The 16,532-nt window shown below is 35.5% G+C and overlaps 1 long non-coding RNA gene across 1 annotated transcript; it reads left to right on the forward strand.

Annotated features, from left to right (window-relative positions):
- The first annotated feature begins 1,251 nt into the window (after positions 1–1,251).
- On the forward strand, positions 1,252–13,870 carry LOC135969739 (uncharacterized). The gene is made up of 3 exons (XR_010585157.1): positions 1,252–1,409; positions 10,673–13,108; positions 13,580–13,870. It is a non-coding gene; the product is annotated as an uncharacterized lncRNA (long non-coding RNA).
- Positions 13,871–16,532: the final 2,662 nt, after the last annotated feature.

Consider the following 16,532-nt stretch of genomic DNA (forward strand, 5'->3'; position numbering starts at 1 on the left):
TTTAAAAAAAAAAAAAGTTTCTTTTCACTGATGACCATACAATTACTACCACAAAAGGCAAAACTGATATGGTGCTTTCAATTTATATCAGAACTTAGATCTTTACAACAAGACTTAAAATAGCTGCATTCTTCTTGCTTATTACACTGAAGGATTTTGCTACCCAGACTAAGATTGGAGATATATAAATATGATGTAAATATAAAATTACAACTGAAATATATTATAGACTAAATATACTTTTTTATTAGCTGCTTCTTATGAAGCCTAGATAATGTTATTAAAATTATATAAGCCTAGTTAATATTTTTAAAAATATAGAATTGAATGTTTAAGATAAATATTAAAAGTCTGAGGTTTCTTGGCCATAATTTGATTATGTTCTATGGCATTCTTACTTAGATTTTAGAAAGTTAAACTAGTATATTCCCAAGATAAAGAAGAGTAGTAGTCATCATAGGCCATAATGAAATCAGAGTTTTACAATAATCCAGAGAGAAAAAGTAGTGACACTAGGATATATTTATCTCTTTTAACTCTTAATTCTCTGAACTCTAGTGTTGTTACTATTTCTCTCTGGATCATTGTAAAACTCCGATTTCTTTCCTAAAGAGGTATTTGTTTTTAGTCCCCATTTTCTTGCTGTTGTCTGTCAACAGTTTGGGATTTTATGTAAGCATCTAAGTGTCTAAGAATCTAAGTGTCTATTACCTTTGATGCTGTGTTTGGCCAAATGTGTGTAATATATATATATGTCACCCAGAAAGAAAGACTCAGGGTCCGTGCAATTCTTACTCTTGTTTTCAAGGATAACTCCATAACTATTGTGGTTGAGCATAGTTGAATCCACATTCTGATTGATACATATATACAATTGAGTATACAAGTGGGTTCTGATATTGTTGACTGCTTCCTTAGTAAGGTAACATGATAACCCTAACAAGTATGGCTAAATGAATATTTTGTTGCAGTATGGATACTCTTTTTTTTTTCTTATTGGTCTGGTCTGAATTGTGATGCCCATTTCTTGCCTCCAGGCCTTTATTGCTGAATACTGCTAAGTATTCATACACTTATTCAAAGTATGGTCTTTAAGTCCTGAGGTTTTATCAATTAAGGCCTGTGTAAAGCTTGGGTCCTCTAGGTATGCTCTGCAGATTGTTCTATGGAGCACTACAGTTCTGTGTCCTTCCCTGAGCACCCAAGTTTGTATTGGTTGTTCTTTGGTGCTGCACACTCTTTGCAGGATCATGCTTGGGTAGTGAAGTGCTCTTAATGCTGTGGTCACTGAAGGGAGAAGTGAACACCACTTTCATGGGAAGAATCTTCTTCTGCTTGGAGTCTTGTCTTAAAACTCAACTGTTCTTTCCTCAAGCTTCAGCACTTCCTGTGGATCAACATCAGCTCAGGTCAGTATTATTTATTCACTTAGTGTGTATCTGCAATGGGAAGTGATGGAGGGGGAGTTAAACATATGTGTGGGTATATGTGTAAGTATAAATGGGTAGACATATTTATTATATATATATACACAATATGTAAAATCACAAAAATTTAGAATGTTATACTGAGTATGCCAATGGGAATGGGTCTTCCAGCCCAGTATTCGGTTTTCTTAGAAAAGAGCCAAGGGGAATTTTGGGGGAGAGAATATGGTATTTGTTCTCTCAGTTCTATGTCTCAAAATGGGCAGAATTCAGAATGACCTTAGCTTTTTCTTTGTCATCTATTTTGATGCTATTATCTAGAAATTTTAAATAAAATCTTTTTGGGATTTTTTTCTTCATGCATTTTCCATATTTTCTATTTGAATATATAACTTTTATAATGGGAAATATATGCTAAGTCTTTATTTTCAATCTATCTGTCTTTAATATAAAGTGCTTTTTTATTAAAGAGCAAAGATTTGGGTCTTGTGCTTTTTATCCAGTCTGAAAATGTTTGCCTTTTACATGGAGTGCTTACTTTCTTTACGGTTAATGTAATTATTAATGTGGTTGAATTTTAGTCTGCCATCTTGGTGTTTGATTCTATCTGTCCCATCTGTCCCTTATCCCTTGATGCCTTCTTTTCTGATTCTTTGAACCACTGTATTCAGCATTTCTTTTCATTTGCTCTGTTGATGTTTTATTTATACATCTTTGTGTAATTTTTAGTGGTTGCTCTAGAGATAATGTAACCGAAGGTAAACTCTTTAAAAGGACATGAAAATGTTAGAAGCTTATGTCAGTATAATTCCATTCTTGCCCCCACCAGCTCTTCCAGTTGGTTCTTGACTATAGTTTCTTTCTCTGCTAAAATTCCTTATCAGCTCATATATGTTAAAATTTTATAACTAGGTTCTTTTGTGTATTTATCATAATTATTTTAAAGTCCCTGTTTGGTAAATCCAATATCTGAATTCTCTCCAGATTTGCTTTTATGCCCTTTTTCCTCCTTCTGGATCATGGGCCACATTTTTCTTTCTTCTTCACATCTCATAATTTTATAAATGTTATGCCAAGCATTATATGCAAAAGAATAGTATAAACAATACTTACCACCATACAAGTGATATTGCTTCTTCTTTGAAGCTGTTAGTATGAGGAACAAGATCAATCTAATCTGTAGTTGTACTGGATCTAGACTTTGTCCCAGTTCTAGTTATATGCGGTTACCACTGGCTTAAAATGTTTGAAGTTAGGTTTAAGATGTGTCCTTCAGTAGAGTCTGGTGAGATTCCAGAGATCCTGTTTGCCAGCTTTAAGTGTCACTGGGAGTTCTCTTTGACTTTTAGTCCTGCCCCTAATTTTCCGCACTGCAGAGACCTCTCTCCCCTAGCTGCCCTGCCCTTGCCTCTGGAAGACTGTTGAACTATCCTCTGTTAAGACCCATAGTACTTTGGAGAGATTTTTCTTGGCATTAAGAGAACTGCTTCAGGTACTTCATTATTTATATAAGATACTTTAATAAGTTAAGGTAAAATTCATATAGTATGAAATTAACCACTTTAAAATGAAGGATTCAGTAGCATTTAGTGTATTCACAATATTTGGCAAATACCACCTCTATCTAGTTCCAAAACATTTCTATCATTCCAAAATTAAACTCCTTACCCATTAAGCAGTTTGTCCCAACTAGCACCCTCCCTCCAGCCTGTGGCAACCACCAATGTGTGCTCTGTCTCTATGGATTTATATGTTCTAGATATTTCACATAAATGGAATAATAAAATACACGATGCTTTCTGTCTGGCTTCTATCCCTTAGCATAATGTTTTGCAGGTTTCTCTTGGTATTGTGCCCTGCCCTCAGCTTTCAGTGTCCATGCCTTTCACTTGGTGAAGGTCTGGAGTGACTTGGAGGGATTTCTTTCCATTTTTCTGGCTTTCCCTCAGGCTTCCTGGTATTTGTCTTTGGCGAAGGCTGTCTCAGGTCTCCTTATCTACCCTTGACACTCAAGTCCCATGGAAACGAGCTCACAGGTTGGGGAAGACTTGCCTGTAGTTAGGGTTCCTTAGGTTCTCATTCATCACACCAGCCCACAGGGTCGTTAAAGGTTCCTTCAAAGTTTGGCTAGTTTCTCCTTATCCCTGTCTTTGGCAGATTTGTCTTCTTTTGGCTATTTTGTCAGGGAGTAAAGAAACAGTGGCTCTCTTCTCTCCCAGATGGATTCATCACTTTCTGGAGTTTAGTTTATTTGGGTTACTTTGCGTCCTCAGCAATCTGATGAACCTTTAAAAAAAATATAAACTTGTACATTGTTGAGCTTGTTTTAATTGCTAGGTTTGAAGTGGCAATGTCTTGTGACTCTCTATTTATTCTTTTAAAAATTATAATATACATATTCTTAAAATGAATTTTATTTATATATTCATTCATTGTTTCAGATAATTACATTTTTTATTGTGGTAAAATACACATAATATCCACGTGAGTGTAAGGTAGTATCTCATTGTGGTTTCAATTTGCATTTCCCTAATGATTAGTGATGCTAAACATCTATTCATGTGTTTAATGCCATTCATGTATCTTCTTTGGAGAAATGTCTATCCAAATTCTCTGCCCATTTTTAAATTGAGTCATTTGATTTTGTCATTGAGTTAGGAGTTCTCTATATATTCTGTATTTTAATCACTTATCAGATATATGATTTGCAAGGACTTTCTTCCATTCTGTAGGTTGCGTTTTCACTCTGTTGATAATGTTGTCTGATGTACAAAAGCTTTTAATTTTATGCAATCTGATTTGCCTGTATTTTGTTGTTGTTGCCTGTGCCTTTGGTGTCATATTCAAGAAATCATTGTGAAATCCAGTGTGGAGAAGATTTTGCCCTATGTTTTCTACTTAAGAGTTCTATAGTTTTAGCTCTTACATTTAAGTATTTAATTCATTTTGAGTTAAGTTTTGTATACAGTGTTAGTAAGGGTTACATTGTTTTGATTACTGGAGCTTTGTAATAAGTTTTGAAATAAAGAAGTATGATTTCTCCAGCTTTGTTGTTCTTTTTCAAGATTGTTTTGGATATTTGGGGTTTCTTGGGATTTCATATGAATTTTATCATAGATTTTTTGATTTCTACAAAAACATAGTTGGGATTTTGATAGGGATTGCATTGAATCTGTAGATAATATTGGGTGGTATTGACATTTTAACAGTATTGCATTTCAATACATGAGCAGGGATACCTTTTCATTTATTTATGTCTTAAAATTTCATCAATGTTTTGTAGTTTTTATTGTACAAATCTTCACTTCTTTGGTTAAGTCCTAAGTATTTTATTTTTCCTGGTAGTACTTTTAAGGGAATTGTTTTCTTAATTTCCTTTCAGATTGTTCATTATTAGTGTGTATAAATACAACTGATTTTTGTGTGTTCATCCTTTTGCAGTCAGAGAACGTACTTTGTGTGGTAGTGATCTCTTTCAAATCTATTGAGATTTCATTTGTAGCCTATTATAAGGTCTATCCTGGAAAATGTCCCATGTGAACTTGAGAAGAATATGTGTTCTATTGTTGTTGGGTATAGTGTTCTGCATAAGCTGTATTGTGTTGATCTAGTTGTATTGTGTTGTTCAAGTTCTCTATTTCCTTACCTATCCTCTGTCTGGTTGATCTATCTATTATTTAGAGTGGGGTATTGAAGTCTTCAACTATTACGGTATTTGTTGTATCTTCTTTCTTTATGGAAATTTTATTAATATACAATGTCCTTCTTTGTGTCTTGTAAACTTTTTTTATTTAAACTCTGTTTTGTCTGATATTAATATAGCCACACTTGCTGTTTTTTGAGAATTATTTGCATGGAATATCTTTTTATCCTTTCACCTTCAGGCTGTTTGTATCTTTGGAACTAAAGTGAGTCACTTGCAGATTGCATGTAGTTGAATCATTTAAAAATTTATTATACCGATCTCTGTCTATTAAATGGAGAGTTTAATCCATTTACATTTAAAGTAATTACTGATAAAGAGGAACTTCTGTCACTTTGCCTCTTATTTTCTATAATGCCTTACAACTATTTTATTCCTCATTTCTTGCATTATTGTCTTCTTTTGTGTTTGACTGATTTTTTTCTGTAGTGAAATGTTTTAATTCTTTTCCCATCCCTTTTTGTGTATATTCCAAAATGACTTTCTTTGTGGTTACTATGGAAATTACATTTAACACCCTAAAGTTATAACTCTCAAATTTGAATTTAGACTAGCTTAATTTCAATAGCATACAAACACTCTGCTTCTTTATAGCCTTGTCCCTATCCCTTTAGTTATTGATATCACCACATTACATCTTTATACATTGGGTGTCCATAAATATAAACTAATAATTGGTTTTTAAAATATGTTACTTAAATTATGTAGAAAACAAAAAAGTTATAGAAAAACATTATAAAAACACTAGCTTTTAGACTAATACTTGTTTTTTAAATATATATTAGTCTTTTAAATCACATAGAAAATAAAAAGTGGAGTTACAAACTGTTGTTACTGTAATATCAGCTCTTGTAATAGCCCATATATTTACATTTACTGAGATCTTTATTTCTTCATATAGTTTTTAGTTATTGTCTAGTATCCATCCTTTAATTTCATCCTATAGGATCCTCTTTAGCATTTCTTGCAGAGCAGGTCTAGTGATAATGAACTTCCTCAGCTTTTATTTTTCTGGGAATGTTAATTTCTCCCTCACTTTTTATGTACAGTTTTGCTTTCCATCAGCAAATCAAGAACAGGATTCTTGATTTGCAGGGTTTTTTTTTTTTTTCTTTCTTTTAGCATGTTGAGTATTTCAGCCTACTGCCTTTTGCCCTTCAAAGTTTCTTCTGAGGAATCTGCTGCTAATTGTATTGATGATAACTTGCATGTGGTGAGTGGCTTCTCTCGTTGCTTTCAAGAGTCTCTTTTTGTCTTTGACTTTTGACAATTTGATTATAATGTGTCTCAGTGTGGATCTCTTTGAATTCATCCTACTTGGAATTTATTGAGTTTCTTGAACCTTCCTATCTTTTGTCAAACTTGGAAATTTGTGGGGTTTTTTGTTTTGTTTTGTTTTGTTTTAAATAGAGATGGTCTTGCTCTGCTGCCCAGGCTGAAGTGCAGTGGCACAATCACAGCATACCACAGCCTCGAACTCCTGGGCTCAAGTGATCCTCCCACCTCAGCCTCCCAAGTAGCTGGGACTACAGGCATATGTCTTCACATCTGGCAATTTATTTTTTATTGTTTTTGTAGAGACAGGGCCTCCGGTCTCACCATGTTGCCCAGGACTGTCTTGAACTCCTAGCCTCAAGCAATCCTGCCACTTTGGCTTCCCAAAGTACTGTCATTACAGGTGTGAACCAGTGTACCCAGCCAAACTTGGGAATTTTTAGCCATTATTTCTTCAAACAGTTTCTGCCCCTTTCATTCTCCATCCTCCTTCTGGGTCTCCTGCACTGTGTATGTTGGTTTGATGGATGGTATCGCACAGGTCTCTTGGGTGTCTTAACTTTTCTTTAATCTTTTTTCTTTCTCTTCCTCAGGCTCAATAATTTCAATTTTTCTATTTTCAAGTTTACTGATCCTTTCTTCTGCCTGCTCAAATCTGCCTTTGAATCCCTCTAGTGAATTTTTCATTTCAGTTATTGTACTTTAGAGCTCTAGAATTTTCTTTTTGATTTCTTCTTAAATATTCTGTTTATTGATATTTCCATTTGTAATGCATTGTTTTCTTGACTTCCTCCACATATTCCTTTAGTTCTTTGAGCATCTTTAAGATAGTTGTTTTAAAATCTTTGTTTAGTAGGTTTGCCATCTGGTCTTTCTCAGAGATGATTTCTGTTGTCTTATTGTTTTTTTTGAATGGGCTACACTTTTCTGTTGTTTTTTTTTAATTCCTTGTGCTTTTTTCTTTTTTTGCTATTGAAAACTGGATGTTTGGATCTAATAATGTGATAATTATGGTAATTAGATTTTCCCCCTTCCCCTGGAGTTGCCATTTTTCGCTTTTGTTTCATTTTGTTTTGATTTGATTATTGCAGGCTGTCTCCATGCCGAGGATCAAACTGAGGTGTAAAGTTAATGTATTTCTCATTTTTTCTGAGCCTGCTTCTTTCCTCAGTCATAAGCAGTGACTTGAAATTTCCCTAATATATGTAGTTATTTTTGAATGTCCTAGTCTTTAACATCTGGCTGTCAAAAGGGAAAGAACAGAATGAAGCGGGGAAAGATGACCCTTTAAATATCCTGGAAGTTGTCTCAGCCTGAGTGGGTGGGGCTTGCAACTATGAGAGAGGGTTGCAACAAAGGCTACCTGCTACTGTGTCTGCAACTCCATGATCAGAGGCAGTAATTAGCTACCAAAATATGGATCCCTGATATTTAGGGAATAGGGTCCTCCTTATTGCCCACCTTGCTCCTGCAAACTGTGTTCTAGCTGTTCTAGCAACATGGGCATGACTGCTTGCTAGGAGGCTGTGGTGAGGGATGGGTAGCTGCTGCTTAGATAAGAGCTAAAATTGACCAAGATTAACTGCAATTTGCTGTTCCGTGCTTCCTCTGGACCTTGCAAGCCTTCAATAGGCTCCAGGGTTCTGAAATAGTTACATCACACAGATTCTGCCAGTACAATTGTTGTCTAGGTGGGGAGACAGAGTCCTGGTGCTTCCGACTCTGCCAACTTCCCAGAATTATCTGCCTATATTATATTTTACATATAAAATACATCACTGTAATGTAGATTATGAAATAAACTCTTATGAAGCTACAGCCAACTGAATGACAAGAACATCGTGCTGCTCCTCAATCCCATCCCTTTGCTTCCTCCTTAAGAGTTTACTACCAGCCCACATTTCTCATTTATGACTTTCTTACATTGAAAACCATTTTCCACATAAGTATGCATCCCTACAAAATATATTCCTTAGTTTTACCTGTTTTGAAGCTCAATTGATTGTCCACATTGAAAACAAATAAAATTACATCCTTACTTTAGTCCATACGCCCAAATCAATTTCCTTACTATTCATCCCATGCCAATTGGACTTCTGCTTTGACTGTTTTACGAAAACCAATCTTGACAAAATGTCCACTGACTCTGTTCACTGAGTCAGATCCAATGTCCACTCTCCTCTCATTATCCTAGTTGGCCTTTCAGGACTACTCATCATAGCAAATTTTTTTTTTTCTCAAAGTTGTCTTCCTTTCAGCTTCTGTGATATTGCTCTGTTCTGGTCTATCTTCTTTCTCCATGGCCTTTCCTGCTCAGTCTTCACCTCGGCATTTACTTTTCTACCCAATCTCTACATTTTGGAGTTCCTCAGCGCTCAATCCTAGGTCCCGCTCCCTTATCCTTTTATAATTTCTCTTCAGATAATCTAATTCATGCCCATGGATTTTTATGCCACTACCTGCTGATGACTTCTGAATTTACACCTTGAATCTAGCATTTTCCTTGGACCTCAAAACTCATATATAAATCAACATATATCTCTGGTTTCTATACACTTAGGTGTATACCAAACACTTCAAAACTTAGTATTATTGCAACTAAACTCAAAATTTTTTGTGAAACTGTTCCTCTCTCAGTCTTCTTCATCTCAACAATCTATTTAGTTGCTCAAGTCAGAAACCTGAGAATTTTACTTTATTCGGTGTACTCTTGCTCACTGCAATCAATTCATGGAATTTCCCGTATTTAGTCCTCAAAATATATGTCAAGTTCTGCTTTTCACCATCTCTACTGCCACCACCTTTGTCCAGACTATCTACTTCTTTTTTTTTTTTTTTTTTTTGATATGGAATCTTGTTCTGTCACCCAGGCTGAAGTGCAATAGCGTGATCTTGGCTCACTGCAACCTCCACCTCCTGGGTTCAAGTGATTCTCCTACCTCAGTCTCCTGAGTAGCTGGGATTACAGGCACATGCCATCATGCCTGGCTAATTTTTGTATTTTTGTAGGATAAGGTTTCACCATGTTGGTCAGGCTGGTCTTGAACTCCTGACCTCAGGTGATCCACCCACCTCAGCCTCCCAAAGTGCTGGGATTACAGGCATGAGCCACCATGCCTGGCCTCGATTATCTACTTCTATTGCCTGGTCTACTGCAACAGCTTCCTAATTGATTTTCCCTCTTCTCGACTTGCTCTCTTTCAGTATAGCCTCTACCAATCAGCTACAGAAGTCTTTCTGTAAACGTTGATCTAACAATGATACTTCTCTGCTTAATACAGTTTAGTATAATTAAAACGAAATCCATACTCCTCCTCACAACAATCATGGTCCTGCATAACACCTGCTGCTCACCTGTCTTCCACTTGAGCCGCACTTTCCTTTGCTCTCCATGTTTCAGACACTCTGTCCTTCTTTCCGTTCCTAGAAGAGGTGAAGATTTTCTCCATCTCAGAGCCTGCCCATGTCTTCTTTCCTATGACTAGAATGCTCTCCCAAGGCTCTTTAAATGGTTAATATCTTCTCACTCTTTAAATCTCAGTCTAGTGGCTTTCTCAGATTTTTCCTGGTCATTCCATTCAAGTGTGTTCCTCTCCCCACTTATTCTAAATGCCACTGCCAACCACCTCTTTCCACTGTTATTCTGTCTTAGTTTCCTGGGGCTGCTATAACAAATTACCACAAGCTGAGGTGCTTAAAACAACAGAATTTTATTCCCTCACAGTTCTTGAGGGCAGATGTCCAAAATGAAGGTGTTGGCAGGGACATACTCCTTCCAGAGGCTTTAAGGAAGAATCCATGCTTTGCCTCTTCCAGCTTCTGGTCACTGTCAGCATTCCTTGACTTGTGGTTGCATCACTCCAATCTCTGCCTCCATGGTCATGTTGCCTCCCACCTTCTGTCTGTGTTATCTTTCTTTGCTTTTCTCATATAAGAATACTTGCGATGACCATTGTATACATGTATTGAAATATCACCCTGTGTCCCAAAAATATGTACAGGTATTATGTTTCAACTAAAAATAAAAGGAAAAAAGTCAGTTGCACCCTACTCTTCACATTTTAAAATGGTTAAAAAGCACAACCTTTTTCTCTTTAGACACCTTGGGGTTCCTTCTTTTGGGGTGGTATGGGGTGGTCTTGCATTATATCATAGGATGAAGAGGAGAGATATAAACAAGGTATAAACTGTGATAACTGTGAATTGAGCCTCTTCAGGCTGCATTTCATGTGCATGAAAGAAGTCTTAACTAGTTATCTTTATTCAGACACAGAAACCTGAATGGATGAATATTCAAAATGTGTTGATGAGTTCCACACCCTCTTTGAAAGATAAGTGCCAAGTCCTTCCCTTAATTATACTCTGAGCAAAATAAGTTATGTAGAAGAAGAAGTAAAAAGAGTACTTGTGATGGCATTTAGGGCCACCAGATAATTTAAGGTAATCTTAACTCAAGATCCTTTATTTAATCATCTGTAAAGACCCTTTTCCCAAATAAGATAATATCTACACATTTCAGAGATTATGACTTGATGTCTCTGGGTGGCCATTATTCAACCTACTACATACTCTATCTGGCATTCAGATCATCAAATTCAGAATAATTTTTTCTATACAAAATAAATTTTATATTTATTTTTAATTTTCTAGTTTATCGTCAGTTTTCTTTATGCCAGTGCTATGCAATAGAAATGTAATGAGAGCCACATATATAACTTTAAATTTTCTAGCAGCCACATTAAAAAGTGAAAAGAAGCAAGTGAAATTGACTATAATAGCATATTTTATTTAACTGAATATATGCAAAATATTATCATTTAAACATGAAATCAATATGAAAATTATTACTGAGCGGTTTTGCTTTTTTAGGGGATACAAAGTCTCCTAAATCTGTCTGGTGTATATTTTGTACTCACAACACATCTCAGTTCAGACTAGCTACATTTCAAGTACTCAGCCACAAATGAATAGCAGCTAGTACTGAATTGGACAGTCAGCTCTAGACATGTAAAACACATCTATTGTGCTTTTCAGGGCCAACACAGTGCTTGAAACATTAGAAATGCTGTATATATGAATATATATGATACACACATGCTATACATATATATGAATAAGTTATTGGATGAGTAAAAGAAGACTAGCAAAATCTCATGCCCAAATATATTACATTTTCCTTAACATCAAAATAGATATCTATTTGCAGAGCCACATTTATCTGAATTTAACTGTGAGTGGAAAGTTAAGAATTAGTGATTATAAAACATCTTTGTCTCTACATCAACTCATTTTTTTGCTTGTACTATTTCTCTGGATGATAGATTTCACAACTTATCATTCTAGTATGTGAGAATATTTTATGTAAACTTTAGGGCATTTGTGAATGTTTAATATTCTAGGATTTGGTGAATTGTATCTTAATACATATTTATTGCAATATTTTCTTTAGTTATGGTGAATTCTGTGAACCAAAATTTCTATGGAATTTGTCCTCTTAAATATTTATTGTCACATAATATTTTAGGTTCAAACAGTGGGGAAATATAGCCGCTCATAGAGAAATTAGAACATGAATGAAATTCAACCTATAATAGTTTATATATCATTTTGAACTGACTAAAGCTAGGCAAAGCATGCATATTCACTTAAAAATATTAAGTTATTGAGGACAAATTTTTATTTAATAATAAAATAAAATGAAAACCTCTTAAATCACTGGAAAGAATCCTCAGAAGTGGAAGGAAAACTCTACATCAACTTAAACATTTCAAGACAACCAATTTCATTAATTTAAAACATCATCCAGAACCAAGGATCCAAGCAAATGAGCCTTTTTCTTTAAACATTCTGACTCATCTTGGGAGCATTAAAATTAATAGAACTTATGATCTTGAGTTCTACTCATTTGAGAATGTGTTTTCAGTAAGTACACATATTGGGGTTGGGATCTGGCAGTCCCTTATATATAACTACCATAAACATACACTGAGTTTTATACCATTAATATTTCAAGGTGTTTGATTCATAGTTTTTTACAAGCTGAACACACCCATGAAATGAACTAATATTGAAAAGAAATCTTATTGCAGACCAATGGAATGCATTATATTCATAACATATTAAGATTAAAAGTAGTAAGACAATATTTCAGCCCATGGCCTGATCCTTTTCTATAGAACTCTGGAGTGGGTAAGGTGATAGGAGATGCAGTGGAGAGAAGGAAGGAAGGATCAGAGAAGTCTTAGGATCATGTTTTGCAAAAATCTCATCGATGAGTGGGTCAAGACTTCATTTCCGCGAAGCAGATTTTTAAAATTGATTATCACCAAATCTTCTCTAGACATGATCATTTTGCCTAGATCTATCAGTGTCTACTTTCCCCAGTTCCATCTACTATAGTTTCTGATACCTTCCCCCGGGGAAGCACAGCCTGGTTCAGATTTTGAGCCAGTTTTGATGAAGGCAGGCGGTATACTCAGCACCTCAGTTTTGCCATTCAGTGGTATCTAAGTGTAGTTGTGTTACCATAGAATTGTTTTTCATTGTGCTTAGGAAAAGCTTTAAAGGCTGATGAGGCCACTTAACGTGGTGCTTTCCTTACATGCCCTGCATTGTACTCTGGTTCCCCATTGGAATGCTGTTAGCCCACCTTTGTCAGTCTTCTATACCTGGAGGTGGATGTTATCTTTCAATACAACAAAAGGTAAGAAACAACACAAACCTTAGACCTGCTTCTCCAGGATTTAACTGTGGTGGTTTTTGGTTTTTAAGTGTGTGGTTTTTATAAGATAATGTTATTAGAATGGGCCTTTGGTGGTATATGAAAGCCACATCTAATAACTTATAAATTTATTTATTTATTTACAGACAGGGTCTTGCTCTGTTGCCCAGGCTGGTCTTGAACTCCTGGCCTCAAGCAATCTACCTGCTTTGGCCTCCCAAAGTATTGGGATTACAGGCATGAGCCACCGGGCGTGGTAACTTATAAATATTGATATCAAAGGGGGAGGAGTAGGTAATGATCATTTTAAGAATTGTATAAACTTCTGAGTAATAAGCTCAAAATTTGATAGATGCCATATAATTTGAACTTAAAATAATCTCTAAGCATGTTTATAAAAAATTACATGCGTTTATGAAGATTTTTTGCTCAAAGAATTTTTGGTATTTTCAGTGTCTACTTATGCAGTGAAGTATTTAAACGTTTAAGGAACTATAAAATGGCCTAACCCTGAGAACTTGAGACTATCTAAAATAAATGCTAACAAAATATTAGACGACAGATCAAATACATCGAAAGTCTAAAAGAAGTTCATCACACTGTAGAAAAACTTCAGTGGAGAAAGAACAGTGACTTGGAACAAGAAGAGAAAAACTTCACAGGACTAAAGAAACAGAAGAACACACATAAATGATTGTAAATTACAATCATGTAGAAGAACATAATACAATAAGTATGTTATAATGTGATTTTATTATAATATACATTACATAATATATACATATTTCATATAATACAATTATAATATATACATGTCATATGCATAATACATAATGTGATATATATTATAGTATGTACTTTATTATAATATAATATGTGAGCTTTGAAATAAACAGAAATCATCCTTGCACATTACATTTACATATTGCACCACTGGATACAAAGATACTCTCATAATCAAAAGAATCTAGTTTCTCATACATTTAGCTGTTTGAGTACCATTCACAATCTCCAGGGACAGATTTTGACTTTATCTGTTCAGACATTTAAAAACCCGTTGAGTGTGGACAATTCAAAAGTGTAATTCTTTGAATCACATACTATATCTAAGAAGCATTAGGTATTTAATCTTGCTAACAGTAAACTTTATGAATATGTTACTAAAATGTGTTCATATTTTATTAATAATTATTAGGATCTTGAAGAATAATATGTATTATGTCAGGTCAGCTGAATTTCTATAAATTCCATCTGCTCTTTTATTTCAAGATGTGAATGCTTTGCAATTATGAAACTCATGAAAGTCAGTTGAAATGTGTTTATCATGTCCACTTCCATCCCTTCACCTAAGCTCTCACACAAACTTAGATCTCCTTGCAAGGTGCCAACTGAAAGAAGGAGGTCCAAACTGACAAGACTTATCTGGACACTGTTCATTGACTGTTGACTGCTCTAGACGTAAACGAATCCTACAATAACTGGATTCATTTTCTTAGCCTTCCATTCTTTCTTATTTCTTGCTCACTCCTTTCTCTGGTATCCTGCATTAACGAGACAGTGAATAAGACAAAGAACAGTACCTCTTTGTGTTCCTACAGATTCAGTTACTATCACTAACCGAATCCCCAAGCATGCAATTTAGCATCTCTCCACTTAGTTCAAAGCATGTTGCAAAATTCTCAAGACTCAAATCCTACTTAATTTTCATTCATTTTAATATTATATAGCACAGAGTCCTTGTAAGAGGAGTAATGGTATTCTGTGAAACCACATAAACGACAACAGGGTGTTATACTTCCCCGAAGACTGGAACTTACCAGTATTGACAACGTAAGTGGCAAATCTACCTAATACCACAGTGGTTAAGATCCGTTTGTTTTCAGGAAGGGGAGTGAATGAGCTGCTTCTCCTCCTGGTATGCCACTTGTAGTAGGTCTAGTGATAAGATGTCATGTCTCAGCCACCCTCTTAGTGGTGCACATTCTGGAAGGGACGACAGAGTTTCCAGAGTTACCAGCAAAAGGCTCTGCCTGTGTAAGTGTCCTTACATGAGTAGGTTGGGAGTGGATTTAGACATTGGTTGAAAAAGGGACCTTTACATCTATATTAGTTTTTTTAAAAAAATAAATTATTATGTGTCCATTAGATAGCTTTGCTCCATTCTTCTGATTTATCCTGTTCCTCACCCCACCCCTTGCATAATCCACACCAAACCTCGTTCTGTCCTTGAGCTTCATTCAACTTCTGCTTTCCATTCAACTCCAGAGCCTTGATCTGTGTCTTACCCCATCTCTCACTGAGGTGCTGGACACTCAGGGATGAGTGAGGGATGGAGTGTGGATTAGGGCCAAGTTAGGGTGAAAGGTGAAATGAGGCTCTTTCACAAGGTAATGGTTAGAAATATTACTGCAGAAATTATTTGTAATTTTAAAAATTACATTTTTAAGTTCTGACTCACATCAGTCAATGTGACACTGTTGGAATAGGTGTGTCAAAACATTCTATTAACCTGCCACTTGACTACACAAAAATGTCTTCTTTTTGGTCCTCAGTGACCTCAACAACTCTTCACCTTGAACATTGATGGTGGAGAGATTATTGGTGCTGTCAAAATTTGCCCTACAAATTTATCAAGAGGAACGGGGAAAAGGGCGAGTTCTTGGAACTTGCTACCAGAATAGTAGTACATTCCCGTATTTCCTTATCTGCCTTTGGCCTTTGGCCTTTTATCTCATTTCCCTGTGTCCGTGATCCTCTGGAACTTCTGCTAACATTTTCTAGTTCATCAAAGACACCACTTCCAAGGGCATTTATTTACTGATGGAAATTGGTTGGAAATTTGGTGTCACCAAGAGCTGCTTTATTCAATATGTGGGATGAATGTAAATTTATCTATTCATGTTGAACAAATATAAAATATAAGTCTGGGTTAGTGGTGAATAGCACTGTTCATAGACTAGAGTCTCATCAGGTGCAAGGGGTCCTGAGATGCAGAAAGTGTTACCTGGATAACTTTTATCTAAAATTTGTGCTCCGATTCTTTTATAACATCTCAATAAATGGTCACACACATCAGTAGACCAGCAATGCCTACTCCATAAGGTGAGCTATTACATTTCCAGTTGGTTCTAATTCAAGTCTTTCCTGAATTTGAGCTGAAATCTACCTTCCCAGTCCTTCTTCTAGTCCAAGTGTAGCTCACTACAACCTTGGATTGAAATTAACTCATCTTCTTCCTGACAACTTTTCAAATATTTGAAGACAGATATAACCGGTCTCTACTTCTTGGTTTAAATGACATTTTACCTTTAATTTGTGACATCAAAGTATAGGTCAGCAATGATAGAATCCAGATGTTGATCAATCAAATGCTATGGTTTTGACTTTTCTCAAAATGTGCCACCCT

Source organism: Macaca fascicularis, chromosome 2 (genome assembly GCF_037993035.2).
Source record: "Macaca fascicularis isolate 582-1 chromosome 2, T2T-MFA8v1.1".
NCBI classification, from domain to species: domain Eukaryota; kingdom Metazoa; phylum Chordata; class Mammalia; order Primates; family Cercopithecidae; genus Macaca; species Macaca fascicularis.